This window comes from Balaenoptera physalus (assembly GCF_965194825.1).
Source record: "Balaenoptera physalus genome assembly, chromosome: 11".
In the NCBI taxonomy this organism is placed as follows: domain Eukaryota; kingdom Metazoa; phylum Chordata; class Mammalia; order Artiodactyla; family Balaenopteridae; genus Balaenoptera; species Balaenoptera physalus.
The window spans coordinates 24,683,959-24,696,241 of NC_138896.1; positions in this window are offsets into that span (position 1 = coordinate 24,683,959).

Sequence of the window (12,283 nt, forward strand, 5' to 3'; positions counted from 1 at the left end):
AGTGATGGTATGGATATAACAGTCATCATCACCAATATGGGAAGGACAGGGACGAGCAGGGGCAGTGTGACCATGACATACAGTGGGAGCCAACGCTGTAAGTATGAGGAGAGCCTTCTGCACCAGCCCTGCACCACCTCCTACCTGGGGACTTAGAAATAACCCTGGGCAGAGAGCTGTTTTTAAATTATTAATTGTTGTGAAAGCCACGGAATTTTCTGGAAATTACTAGATTGACCCCTTTGCTCTAAGACATTATAGGGCTTGACATAAAAATTAGGATCAGTAATAGGAAAACACAGAAATTTATTTTTTCACACCCAATTTTGTGGTATGAAAATATTCTACTCATGACACATATTCTGTATTGTCTTGATGGTATATGTTGTTGGAATTTTCCCAGGACCTTAGGACTTGTCTTTGCGTTTTGTTTATGGTCAGTCACATTAGCACCAACTGACCACTTAAAGAAGCTCTATTTAAAATTTTATGCATCTCTTCACAAAAGGCCCGTACATACACTTTTTCAAGGGGACCCCAGTTTTGAAATAAGGACTGTGTCCTGAATTATGCTGTGGATTATGGATATTCATTTTGTGTAGGGACATGTTGGTATGTGGAAGAGAGAGGCATGAAAACAAGACAAATTCTCCTATCAGTGAGGAAACCAGGGAAAATGAGGATTCCAGAGAAGGCAGGAGGATGGAGGGAAAGGGTGTCATGCATCAATATGGCCACCAGATGGCAGCAGAGACATGCTCACTGTCTGCCCCTCAAGGGCTTTTGTTCAAAACCTGATTCACTCCAGACCTTTCCTCTTCCAAATGCTACTGTCCTGTATGACACACATTCATGATTCTCTTAGCTAGTAGATGACAAAAGGAGCCCTGAGCTTAGGATGTCTGAGATTTAAATTCTAGTTTTGCTATAAATTTGGGCAAGCTTCTTCTTTGGATAATTCTGTTCATTTCTGAGGTTTCAATTTCATTAGCTTTAAAATGTACGCTACTCACATTTAAACATTCCTAAAGGGTATGTGAAAATATAACTGTGACACAAAATCCCTATTTAGGTTTCATTATTGGGAGTAGAGAGTCTTGGAAAGGTCGGAGGCTAAAACAATAGGAGAGATAAATGAAAATAAGAGAAAAAGCCTTATTGAGAGAGGACATCAGGACTCTTGCTATGAATTCAGAGAAATTCAGGTGATCACTGTCAACTTCTATTTGGGGGACCTGGTGGAAATCTATTTTGAGAGTTGTCAGGTGGACTCACCATAAAGGTAATAATTATTTCATGGAGTCCCCTAGCAATGGGTCTTATAAACGTAGAGTTCTCTCTGGGCAAAAGAAAGAAAAAGTATCAACTCAACTCTCATATCCTGGTGGCATAGCAGTCTATCATTCTACTGTCTTCTTGGTTTGTTTTCTGACTAGAGGGGAGAAAGCACTGGCAGGGCTCTGAGATGCCCACCCAGATGCTGAGGCACGTGTCTAATGTTCCCCAAAGCACAGAGTGGGGAGGGGGGTTGATGCTCAGAGTTGGATGGTGGGCTTTCTTCATATGCATGACCACAGTGCAGTTGGCACCTCGGGAAGGGTAACCTTCTATGTCTCTCTCCTCCATCACCTTTGACGCTCTGGAACAACTACAGATAGGAAAGTCTGACTCTCGCTATTGTTTGGAAGAAGCCCGAAGATCTAAAATCTTGTTTAAAATAACATTTCTTGGATCTGTTCCTCTCGCAAATGTGTTTTTCTGACACAGGATAAAAGATAATTAGCTTTGATAGAGGGGGATGATTCCCTCACTTGAAGGCAATATTCGAGCCTAAAATGAGAAGTTCAAGCTACCCGTAACAGGGACAGTAGGGGGAGGAAGTAGACCCACCAGGGGGGCTTTGTGTGGAGGAGGAAGCTGACCAAACAGGGGCAAGTCAGCAACCCTGACCTCTGGGAATGTTGCACCCCAAAGGGTGGTGTGTTCCCAGGTATAAACAGCCTGAAGATTAACCCAAGTCCTGAAGGGGTAGAAGCAAGTTACTCTGTGTCCGTGGCCATATTGGAGGCCCCGCTGTGATATCTCAGGTCCATAGAGATGAAGGTGATGTGGTAATAAATGCTCGGGGAAGATCTCTGAGGACTCCTTGGTGTGTATGCCTCCCTGTCCTACTCTACCTTATCCAGTGTCACCTTGGCCTCAGTAGGGGACACAATGGACATGGAATTGTGCTTCTCTTCCGGAGACCTGCGGGGCTTAGGGCCATGACCATGTTCCTTTAAATCAAAGGGAAGCACGGCATTGCCATCTGGCCAAAACCCAGGAGGAAAAAGAATCAGTGACAAAGTGAGATCCTACAGACTGAGGAATCATTTAAAGGAGAAGGAAGAATATAGTGATTTCTAAAGTTCCTGCCACAAAAATGGGGTAACTGTAATACTGTGATTGGCCCCAAGGACTCTCATTCAGATCCAGCTTTCTTAACAAAATCTCCCCATCTTACAGATTTTCCACCAGAAGTCAGTATAAAAATAAAAAGCAGTGGAACTTTTGCACAGTGGTGCTTAAAATACCGAAACATTTAGGGTTGGGGGGCTGAGCTAAATCCTAGCTGAAGAGCTCATTGTACTGTTAGAGCCATCCCAGTCTTAGAATCCAAAAAGTGTCTGACAAACCAATTACTCCTCTGAAGTGTTTAAATTTTTTAAAATGTACTTTTAAATTTCAGTTTTTACTTTGAAATTTACTTTTGTGAGAAAGTTACAGAATTGTAAACACAGTCACTAATTATCATCCATGACTTTTCGAAAGTGATAAAACTATGTAAAATTGATTCCGCTGCAGGTTTTAGCCTGTAGGAGTGAAGCTCATGGGAAGAGTTGGTGAAACACACACTAACGCACTAGCAAACTAGCACAGATGCCTCAGTTTGGGAATTAGGAGGACCACAGGATGTGTCTTAATAACTGCAAACTCCTCCCAGGACCCCAGAGAATGCACAATCACAGAGATAGCCAAGCATCTCACACCAGAAATAGGAGAACCTTCTGAATGTTGGGGAAAAGAGGGTTAAAGAAAAGCACACCAACCTAGCAAGCCTCCTGCCTTTGCACCCTTGTACCCTCCCATACTTCCTTGGTTCAAATACTGTGCTCGGCCCTCCTGGCAGTCCCAAGCAGGCTATTGCAGTTCCTCATGTGACCAGTAGATGGCATGTTTGTCCAAGAACGTGCACCAGGTTTCAAGGAGGCTAGCGACTTTCTGAGTGCGGTGGGGAGGGCTGAGAGCTGGGTCCTAAAATGTCCCAGATCCTAACTTCCAATCTCTTCCTTTCGTAAATTTTGCGAAATGGGAGCAGAAATAGGAAAACTGATGCTGCTGAATCTGCTCCAGTCTCCTGGGGCTCCAGAATTCGGTGACTGAACCACCCTATAGATACAGGTGGGGATGGGAAAAGAAGAGAAGGAGAGAAAGACACTGAAAGAGAGACTGAAGGGGAGGCGAAAGGAAAAAGGAAAGGTTTCTTGAGAGAGAGGCTGCTTCCTTATCTTACATTCATTGTTACCGTGTTTCATCACCAGGCACTCCTAAAGAAGCAACGCTGAAAAAATTATAAATCCAGTTCTCAAGGGCATTTACAGTTTTAAGAGGAGAGAACATAGGCACTAAATTATAATAGTTCAGTGACGAATGAGGGAGTCAAGAAAATCTTTATGGAGGAGATGCTTCACGGGATGGAACATACGGCATGGTTCATACTTCACTGAGAGCTGTGAGCCACGGGTGCAGGAGCTGGCGGAGGTGGAGCAACTGTCAGGGACAAGGAGCTTTCAACATCGGAGAAATATCTACTTGTGGACACACGTGAGAATAAAGAGTATTCCAGATATTGGCAGAGAGAAAGGAAATCTACACCCTGAAGGCTATGAAAATTATTTAAACTGGAACATGGAAACAATTGGTGACTAGTTCCATGATCACGTCTAAGATGTTTAATTAACTGTATCTGGTTGTAATTTAACATAAAATTGGGTATGAGAAACAATCTTTAAAATATTCTTTAATTGTTTTGATTAATCAGGCTTTATTTCTCAAAATAATATTACTTTAAAGTTTAATATAAGCCAAGCAGATTTCCCGTTGTTTCAGACTCTTTTGGACAAAGAATGAACATTGCAGCCTGGAAAGCATTTTATATGATTACATAGAAAACCCTAAGAAAGTTATTAAAATGTCCAGAATGTGTGAATTTAACGATGGCAATATACAACAAAACAATTGTAATCTTATATGCTAGCAGCAGAATACTGCGTATAAAATTAAAAGGTAATTCCAACAGCGATAAAAACATAAAATACTTAAAGATGAGTTTAACCAAAATATGTTTGCTCTCTCTACAGTGAAAACTATAAAGCTCTGATGAGAGAGATTAATGAAATCTCAAATATATGGAGAGATAGTATATGGCTGGTTGTGGAAGAATTGATATTGCTGAAACACCAGTTCTCCTCAACATAATCCTGATCAATGTTCCCAGCAGGTTTGCTGTGTAGAAATAAACAATTCTAAAACTTATAATGTGCAGGGTAAAAAAAAAAAAGTGGTAAAGGCAAGAAGAAACATTCTACAGCCAAGATACCTAAATTATGTACAAATATGAAAAGTCGTTCAACCTCCTCAGTACTAATCAGAGGAATGCAAACCAAAAACACACTGGAAAAATAATAAAAATGTCGAAACATATCAGTTGTAAGCAAGGATGTGGAACAATGTTTCTGCCAGTATACAGCTGATGGGAGTATAAATTGATGCAGTCATTTTGAAAGTCAAAATTACATAGTAATATTGAAAAGAGGTACATACTGCATTATACTCTTAAATATGCACCTAGAGAAACTGTTGTGAGCTCATAACAACTTTATTCATAAGAGCGAAACATTGAAAACAACTTAAGTATCTGTTAACCATTGAATGGTTACATAACTTTATATATCTTCATATAAATTATAGCTAAATTCACAAACATAAATAACTTTCTTAGGGCTATTGAAAGTGACCTTCACCTGGATTTTCGGAGTGGTGCATATTCAGCATTGGCTCTCTCCTGCTGGCCACTGTGTAGGGCATTAGAGTCACTCTCGCATGGTAACCAGTCACTTTCTGATAGCGTTCCGTGCTGACAGTGCTCTGTAAGCAGCACGATAATCATAATTCCCTTATGGACGTGACCACCTCCTGGAAGAACTCAGCAGTCCCACAATCCTCACTTCTTGCCTAAATAAGATCAGCTCAGCTAAAATTAATTCCTGGTGCATGATGACTGGTGTGTAGTTGACGTAATCAGAAGACACAAGAGCAGGAAATATCACCAAGGAGGAGCAGGTCCACGTGGGGAGAGCGCTGTCTGCAGCTGCTCACATGGTCAGATTTTTTTCTCCGGTCTGGAAACCATTCAGAGATTTTTATCATAAAGAAACATTTACATCAGCAGAGGAGAAGAGTGAGGGAAAATCCAGGAACCGTTGGCGAAATTAGGCAGCTCTCTGCGACGAGCTCTATGTTTGGCTCCATGGTCCAGTGACATTATTTCTTCTGGGCACCAGTTCCAGCCTCTGCCTTCAGTTGTAGCTTCTGCTGCTCCAGTTACCGATACCTGCAAAGCCCAGGCCAAAAGTCCCTTATTCTAGGGCTTCTCTGCTTGTCCTCCCCTCCCTCATGATTACTTTTAACAGCTTCATTGCACTGTTGTGTGTCTGTACTTTATTTGTTCAACCTGTCACTTGAAATGGACATCTGAGCTGTTTCCAGTCTTTTCCTACTGCACATAATTTTGCAATAACTAGACTCATATGCCCCTTGGGCAATTTTTCTTGGGGAGCAGTAAGACTGGTAGGACTGAGGAGCAATAAATCTAAACAGAGAAGAGGAATGGCAAAAAAATTTTGTCAGGAAAGTACCAAAGCCCCCTCCAACCCTGGCCTGCACCCTAGCGCATCAGAGCCTATCTAAGAGGCGAACTTTATAGGTTTATGGACCCTGACCTTCTGCACCAAACTTGCTCCAACTTTCCAGAGCCATCACCTTGAAGCATGCTGAACATATAGGCAGATTGTCAAGGGCGAGAGATGCCTCCAGAACAGGAATATAATCCAAAGAACCGGCTTCTCTCTCAGGGCAACTCACAATAATGTATCAGATCCTTCACAAAAGAAAAAAATATGTATATCTCTAGGGCTCCTACCTTTTCTCCAGGGTCTTCTGTGTTGTGTACTGGACCTCTGATGAGACCCATCCTTGTGATTTCAGATTTGGGGTCTGAACAGGCTGAGTGGGTATGGGGGTCATTGGCAGCCCTATCACCTCCCCTCCACCCTTATCTCACTGCCCAGCACCACACAGCCGTCCCTACTTGAAACTTTATCCTTATACCTTCTCCAGGTGGGAGCCAGCAGAAAGCAGAAATTGATTCTTTGTGCAGTTTAAGTGCCTGATCGTCACTCTTGGCTTTCTCTCTTGGCCTCCAGACGTGCCTACAAGGCTCTGCATAAGCAAGTATGGGTCTCTAGCTGCTGACCATTATCAGCAGTTGCTCTGCTGTCTCGTCCAGGGCAAAACAGCCCATACCGCAGCTGAATATGTTGAGTTGTTTCCCCACATGTGACATCAGTTTCACAGAAGCCTGACAGAAAGTCTACCCAATTGCAACAGGAGTGCCATTGAAACCAGCCTGATGAGGGGACACGTGGGAACGGTGTCATCCAGTGCCTGGTTGTTTAATGATGCCCAGTGAGTACACTGGTGTGTGATCCAGGTGTGACATGGTGCAAGCAATATGAATGGAACGTACCTCCACCATCCATATGGGGTCACCATCAGGGACACATCCTAAGTGTTATAAAAGCTCCTACCCAAGACTAGGTTTTCCAGATCATGGACTTTACGTGCCTAAAGGTTTAATGATGGTAACTCTCATCTCACTTTTTCACAGGAGACTTCCTGTTCACTGTATTCCCCACCCCTTTCCCCAGAATCCCAGGGACATCTGCAGAGTCCAGGTGAGCATCAATCCATGTGAGGGATGGAGGACCCTTTGCCCACACCTTCATTTGGGGGCTCTAGAGAGCTTCTTAAGGAAAGTCCCAGCTTTGTACGAGGGAGGAGGCTGCAGCGGTGGTACGTCTCCCTGGCATTGAGCATCAGGACGATCCCAGACAGGGTAACGCCAGAGGAAGAGGTGCTCTCCCGTGCTGTGAGTGCTTTCAGAGTAGACAGAAACGTGTTTCCTGCAATCCACATATATTGAAAACCTAAATTATCCATGCAGGTAGGAGCAAAGCAATTCACAAAGAGAAATGGTAGAATTTCTTGATTCCCAAAGCAGCGTTGATAGACAGCAAGAGTGACGTCATGCAAAAAAAAATTATGAGTCTAAAGATAAAAATAGCATCTTAAGGATATTCAAATACCGATTCCAAAAGTATTATTTTTAAAAAAAATTTTTTTAGTGTTTTCATGTGATGTACATTGGGACAAATCAGAAGAAATACAAATGTTAAATGTCATATGGAAGTTAAACCCATTGGTTATTAGACTTAATCATGAACATATAAGGAAACTACCTGCCTCAAACTTTCTGCCACTTTGATAAATCACAAGGTGGTGGTGATAAGGAGACTTGTTTGGGGCTATGGTCCCACTACAGGAAAATGGGGGAAGAGTGATCAAAGCAAGATGGGACATTAGTAACCCCTTTATCTGTGTAAATGTAGAAGCAGACACTTATTAGAGGGGGATCTCTAATAACACCGAGGATGTCTCATATACACATATATGTGCAAAAAATAAATAAAATGAAAACGGTCCATGTATGAAGGCCCAGGGAATCTTCTTAGGTTTAATCAAATATTCAGGCTTACTTAGCTCTCAGATTCACTCAGAAGGATAGCAGACAGAATCAAAGCATTTCAAGGGAGCAGCATCTTATCATTCTCTTCAGTGGGAGAAGTTCTTGAAACAGTCCATAATGCAGACCAGGTGCTGGTCTCTGCCCACCTCGCCCCTAAGTGACAGCTTAGGTGCAAGATGAATTTGCACCTGTGAAAGTGGCATCTACCCTGCGGTAGAATCCTCATCTTTTTGGAGTCAATGCCCTTTGCATCAAGTTCATGAGCAAAGCTTCCAGACCCCTGGTAAGTGCATGCCCAATTACAAGGGTCACTGCATTCAGAGATGCCCAAGCTATGTATGGGTTCCCACACTTGTTATAATTCATCAGATATTCCTCCTAGCCAAATACAACTTACCAAGCAAAAGCCATTTTTTACAATAGATAATTTTGTCTAGAAAGTTAGCTGACATTCTTCCTTTCTTAGGTTTCCTAAAAAGAGCTAGAGATTTAGTCTAAGATTAAATTTGTCCTGGAGAAATAGAAAGGGTATTAAACTTTTACCCACAAGAATGAAAGTGATTTACAGTTACTTGTTTTCTTTATCAAGCATCATTTTAGTTTTCAAATTACTTAAAAGAAACACATTCCATGTTTTGTTTGTGTGCTTATCCAAAAAAAAAGCATTGTGATGCTTGGTATAAAAAGGTTTTAAAGGTTTTTAAATTGCAAACCATTTAAGCAACCTAATTAGATCAAACACATCTGGGAATTTCTGAGTACGTACATGAGGAAAAAATTAGTTAAAGCATCCTGATTTTTAAAATCTTGGATCATTCACTAGCTCTCTGAATGCTCAATGTCAGAAAAACTGATATGAAGAATTAAATACTATTGACCACAAGAGGGAAGTCTAGTCCCACTTTCACTATGCTTTAGGGAAAAAAACCAAAACAAAAAACAAAAAAAACCCAAAACAGCCTCAAAGGAAAGCCACGTTTACTAAGAACTTTTAAAATATTCGCCAATAAATACGGTGTACAAGACAAAACAACTGTCATCCCCACCTGAGGCTGCATTTGTGGTGGGAGTGGTTTTAGCGTTTTGACTGGACTCGTTCTTGGACTCCACATATTACTTACTGGCTATAGAGTTAGAGACGTGATTTACAAAACTACCTTCCCACTTTCTAAGTGAGACATTGACCAAAGGGCTAGACTTCTGTAAATCTCGGTTTCCTCAGAATAAATTGGAAATATAATGGTAGAAAATATAATGGTAATATTTAATATGATATTTACTATTTTATTAGTAATATTTTAATTGGTAAGGGAGAAAGACCGCACCCAAAAAAAAAAAAAAAAAAAGACTTTCAGTAAAACCAATGACAGTTCTCTGGGCGATTTCTCACCTTTCTTTCTACCATAAAACTTCAAAGTTCAAAAGTAACCTTAGATCAAAAATAGGTAATTCTCTCTCATCATAGTTAGATAAAAACATGGATTTTGCTAAAGCATTTTACGGCATTGGTCATTTCTCATGTATTATCCTATCTAAGTCTTGAAATGCCCTGTGTGTTAGATGACATTCACACACTCATGTTCTCCCGTGTTCTACTGTGATTACCTAACAAACTTCCCTCTTACACTCTACGCTTGACCCGTGCTATGTCAATGCGCACGAGAGCCACCTTCTCATCATGACCTCTATTTTTTGAAAATTTCTTTCGTTTATCATAACATTCAGACTTGAAACCTAACTACAAGGTACTTTTTGATCATCTTCTACCACCTTCCTTATCCTAATCCAGCCAGTAAGCAGGCCTAGGGATTCATTCCTCATGTTTAACTTTGCCACGGGGTGGCAAAGATGATAGACGGAGCTGGAAATGGCTCTGAAAATAATTTGCCAAAACATGGAAGGAACAGAAAGTTGAAGGAGTGAATCAGCCATTGTCCAGGCACAAGGAGGCAGCTGGTGAAGGCAGCCACTCTCAGGCTTCGCTGGTGATTTTTCGAATGAAACTTTTCCTTCACAGTCTCTCAACTACCAAGTTCAGCCTATTAGAAGAGACAAGAAAATTGGGAATTATAGAACAATCTGACTCTAGATGCTCAAATCATAACAATGGGGCCTGTGGAAATACTCTGAGATGTGGATTTGAAGTTTCCAACCCCTCTCCCCACGTGTGTGTGAATGTGTGTGTGTGTGTGTTGGCAAATCCTTATTTACAAAAGCTACACAAAGAAAAGTGATTTCGCACCCCTGAGAGCCTGTACAAACTCAGGCCTTTGAAGCATCAGATTTCAAGTGGAGGTAAAGAAAAAAATGAATCAAACTCTCAAACTCTCATCCTCCCAGGGTAGAGATGAACCCAAACACCATGGACCCCTTTATTCACACAGGACATCTTAGGAAGGTCCATTAACCCATCATCCCAGCACATTTGTTGATGTCATCAGTTGGCAGTTTTCAGTCTGACACAGATTTATTTCAGCAGATTAGCCTTTGCCCCCTCTCAGGATGGAGAGGAGACATGATAGCGAACAAGGAGAGTTTTTTACATGGGGACTTGGGGAGGAAATGCCTAGATCAACATCCCCAAAGATCCTCTGGTAGGAAGTCCTCAGCAGGAGAAACACCATGAAGACTCTGAGTACTAGAGGGAAAAGGAGGGAAAGGCAGCTAAAGGAGGGGGTTGGAGGCTCTCAGAGCTCAAACCACACAAGCATGAAGCAGCGAGGTCCCAGACTTGACCTGGGTCCAAGGAGAAAGCGATCTCATTTCCAAGCCCTCGCCTTTTACTCCAAAATAACAATTTCTCCGGTTCTAAGTTTGGACTGTGGGGAGAACCCGAGTGAACTATGGGGGAAATAGAGATACAGAGATAGAGGTAGAGAGATATATTTGCATTTAGCAGTTTTTTTAAAAATTCCTATTTGCTTCTATGGTCTTGTCTGTATAGTAGGGAATAAAACCAAGAATATTACATTTCCCAGGCTCTCCCTACCCCCGGTTTCTGAATGTGGTCTACATTCTGCAAGTGAAACTTAGGATTGTGAGATTCGGGAAGCAGAGACAGGCTGAAGGTTTCTCAGGTCGTGGATACAAGGGTTCACGGACCGGGGTCTTGTGTTGGCGGCATCCTTGTGTTCCCGAGACATTCCCTCCCCCTGAGCTCTAGAGGAGCCATGATGCCAGCAGTGGCTCCTACAGGTCCCTCCCTCACAAAGTTAGGGGTCTGTAACTGACCTGTGCTCCTCCAGGCTTCCAACAGTTTTGAGGTATAATTCCCTACAATAGAGTAGAATTGTAACAAATAATCCCATTTAGGGTGTCCTCAGGGATTTCTATTTCCTGAACGAACTTCGACTAGTACAGAAGCTCCTCGCCTTTTAATGTTACCGAGACAACCTCGTTCAGGCGCCCTCAGAAATTCCCGCAAACACACAGGAAGTTAGAGGTCAGGAGAAAACAGGGAACCATGATTAATGTCCAAATAGAAACTTCTTTCTCATCACAGAGAAAGGGAACTGAAAGTCTATTCTAAAGACTCCCCAGTTTAGTAATCTCATGAGGAGAACCAATCAGTGTTTTAGGACTAAACGACATCATAAGTTGCTGAGCAACATCTTGGGTTGAAGGTGCTATTACAACATGTAGAACACAGAGACATATATATAGTCTCTGAGTTTACTGTACATATATTGAGCATCTTGTAAGAACAAGGCATTATGGCAGCCAGCAAAGGGCAAGCACAGAAAAATTATATTGGTTAAGTGTGATTAGAGGAGGTTAGGATAGAGGAGATGACAAACCGAAATTATAGGATCAGACTCTCAGCAGAGACTGATACTGTAGAAGTCTCCTCTGGCCCATTCCAGTGCCTCCAGGAAACACAGTCCTCAACAATTTTAGGGCAGAGCTGTGTGTGCATCCTCCCAGGCATCTAGAAGTCAGTATCAGAGGATGTCCAAAGCCCTTAGATACAATCAGAAAATCAGCCATGTGTAGAGTCTTGGCTCTTCTGAACTGGGAGGGGAGTTGTAGGGCAGGATAAGACCTCAGCAGTGTAGAAAACACTGTGGAAAACCCACCCTAAGTATATGTGTCATGACTGATCTTAAAGAGTAAACTCACCATCTCATGAGCTGCCTCACTGCCAGGTCTCTCCTCCTTGCAAGTATTTGGATTCCAGCCCTTTCTAGGGTTGGTTTAACACTTTCCTTTCTATTTTGCTATATTTTCAAAAAATGAGGGTCAGTCAACATGTGCTAACTTTCAGTATTCTCAACAGTGAACATCAAGATAAATTCTTTGAATCAGAACTTTCATCATGAGGAAGTAATGGTAAAGCCCTCCTACAGGTTATTATCTCTAGTCTTCCAGGTAAAATAA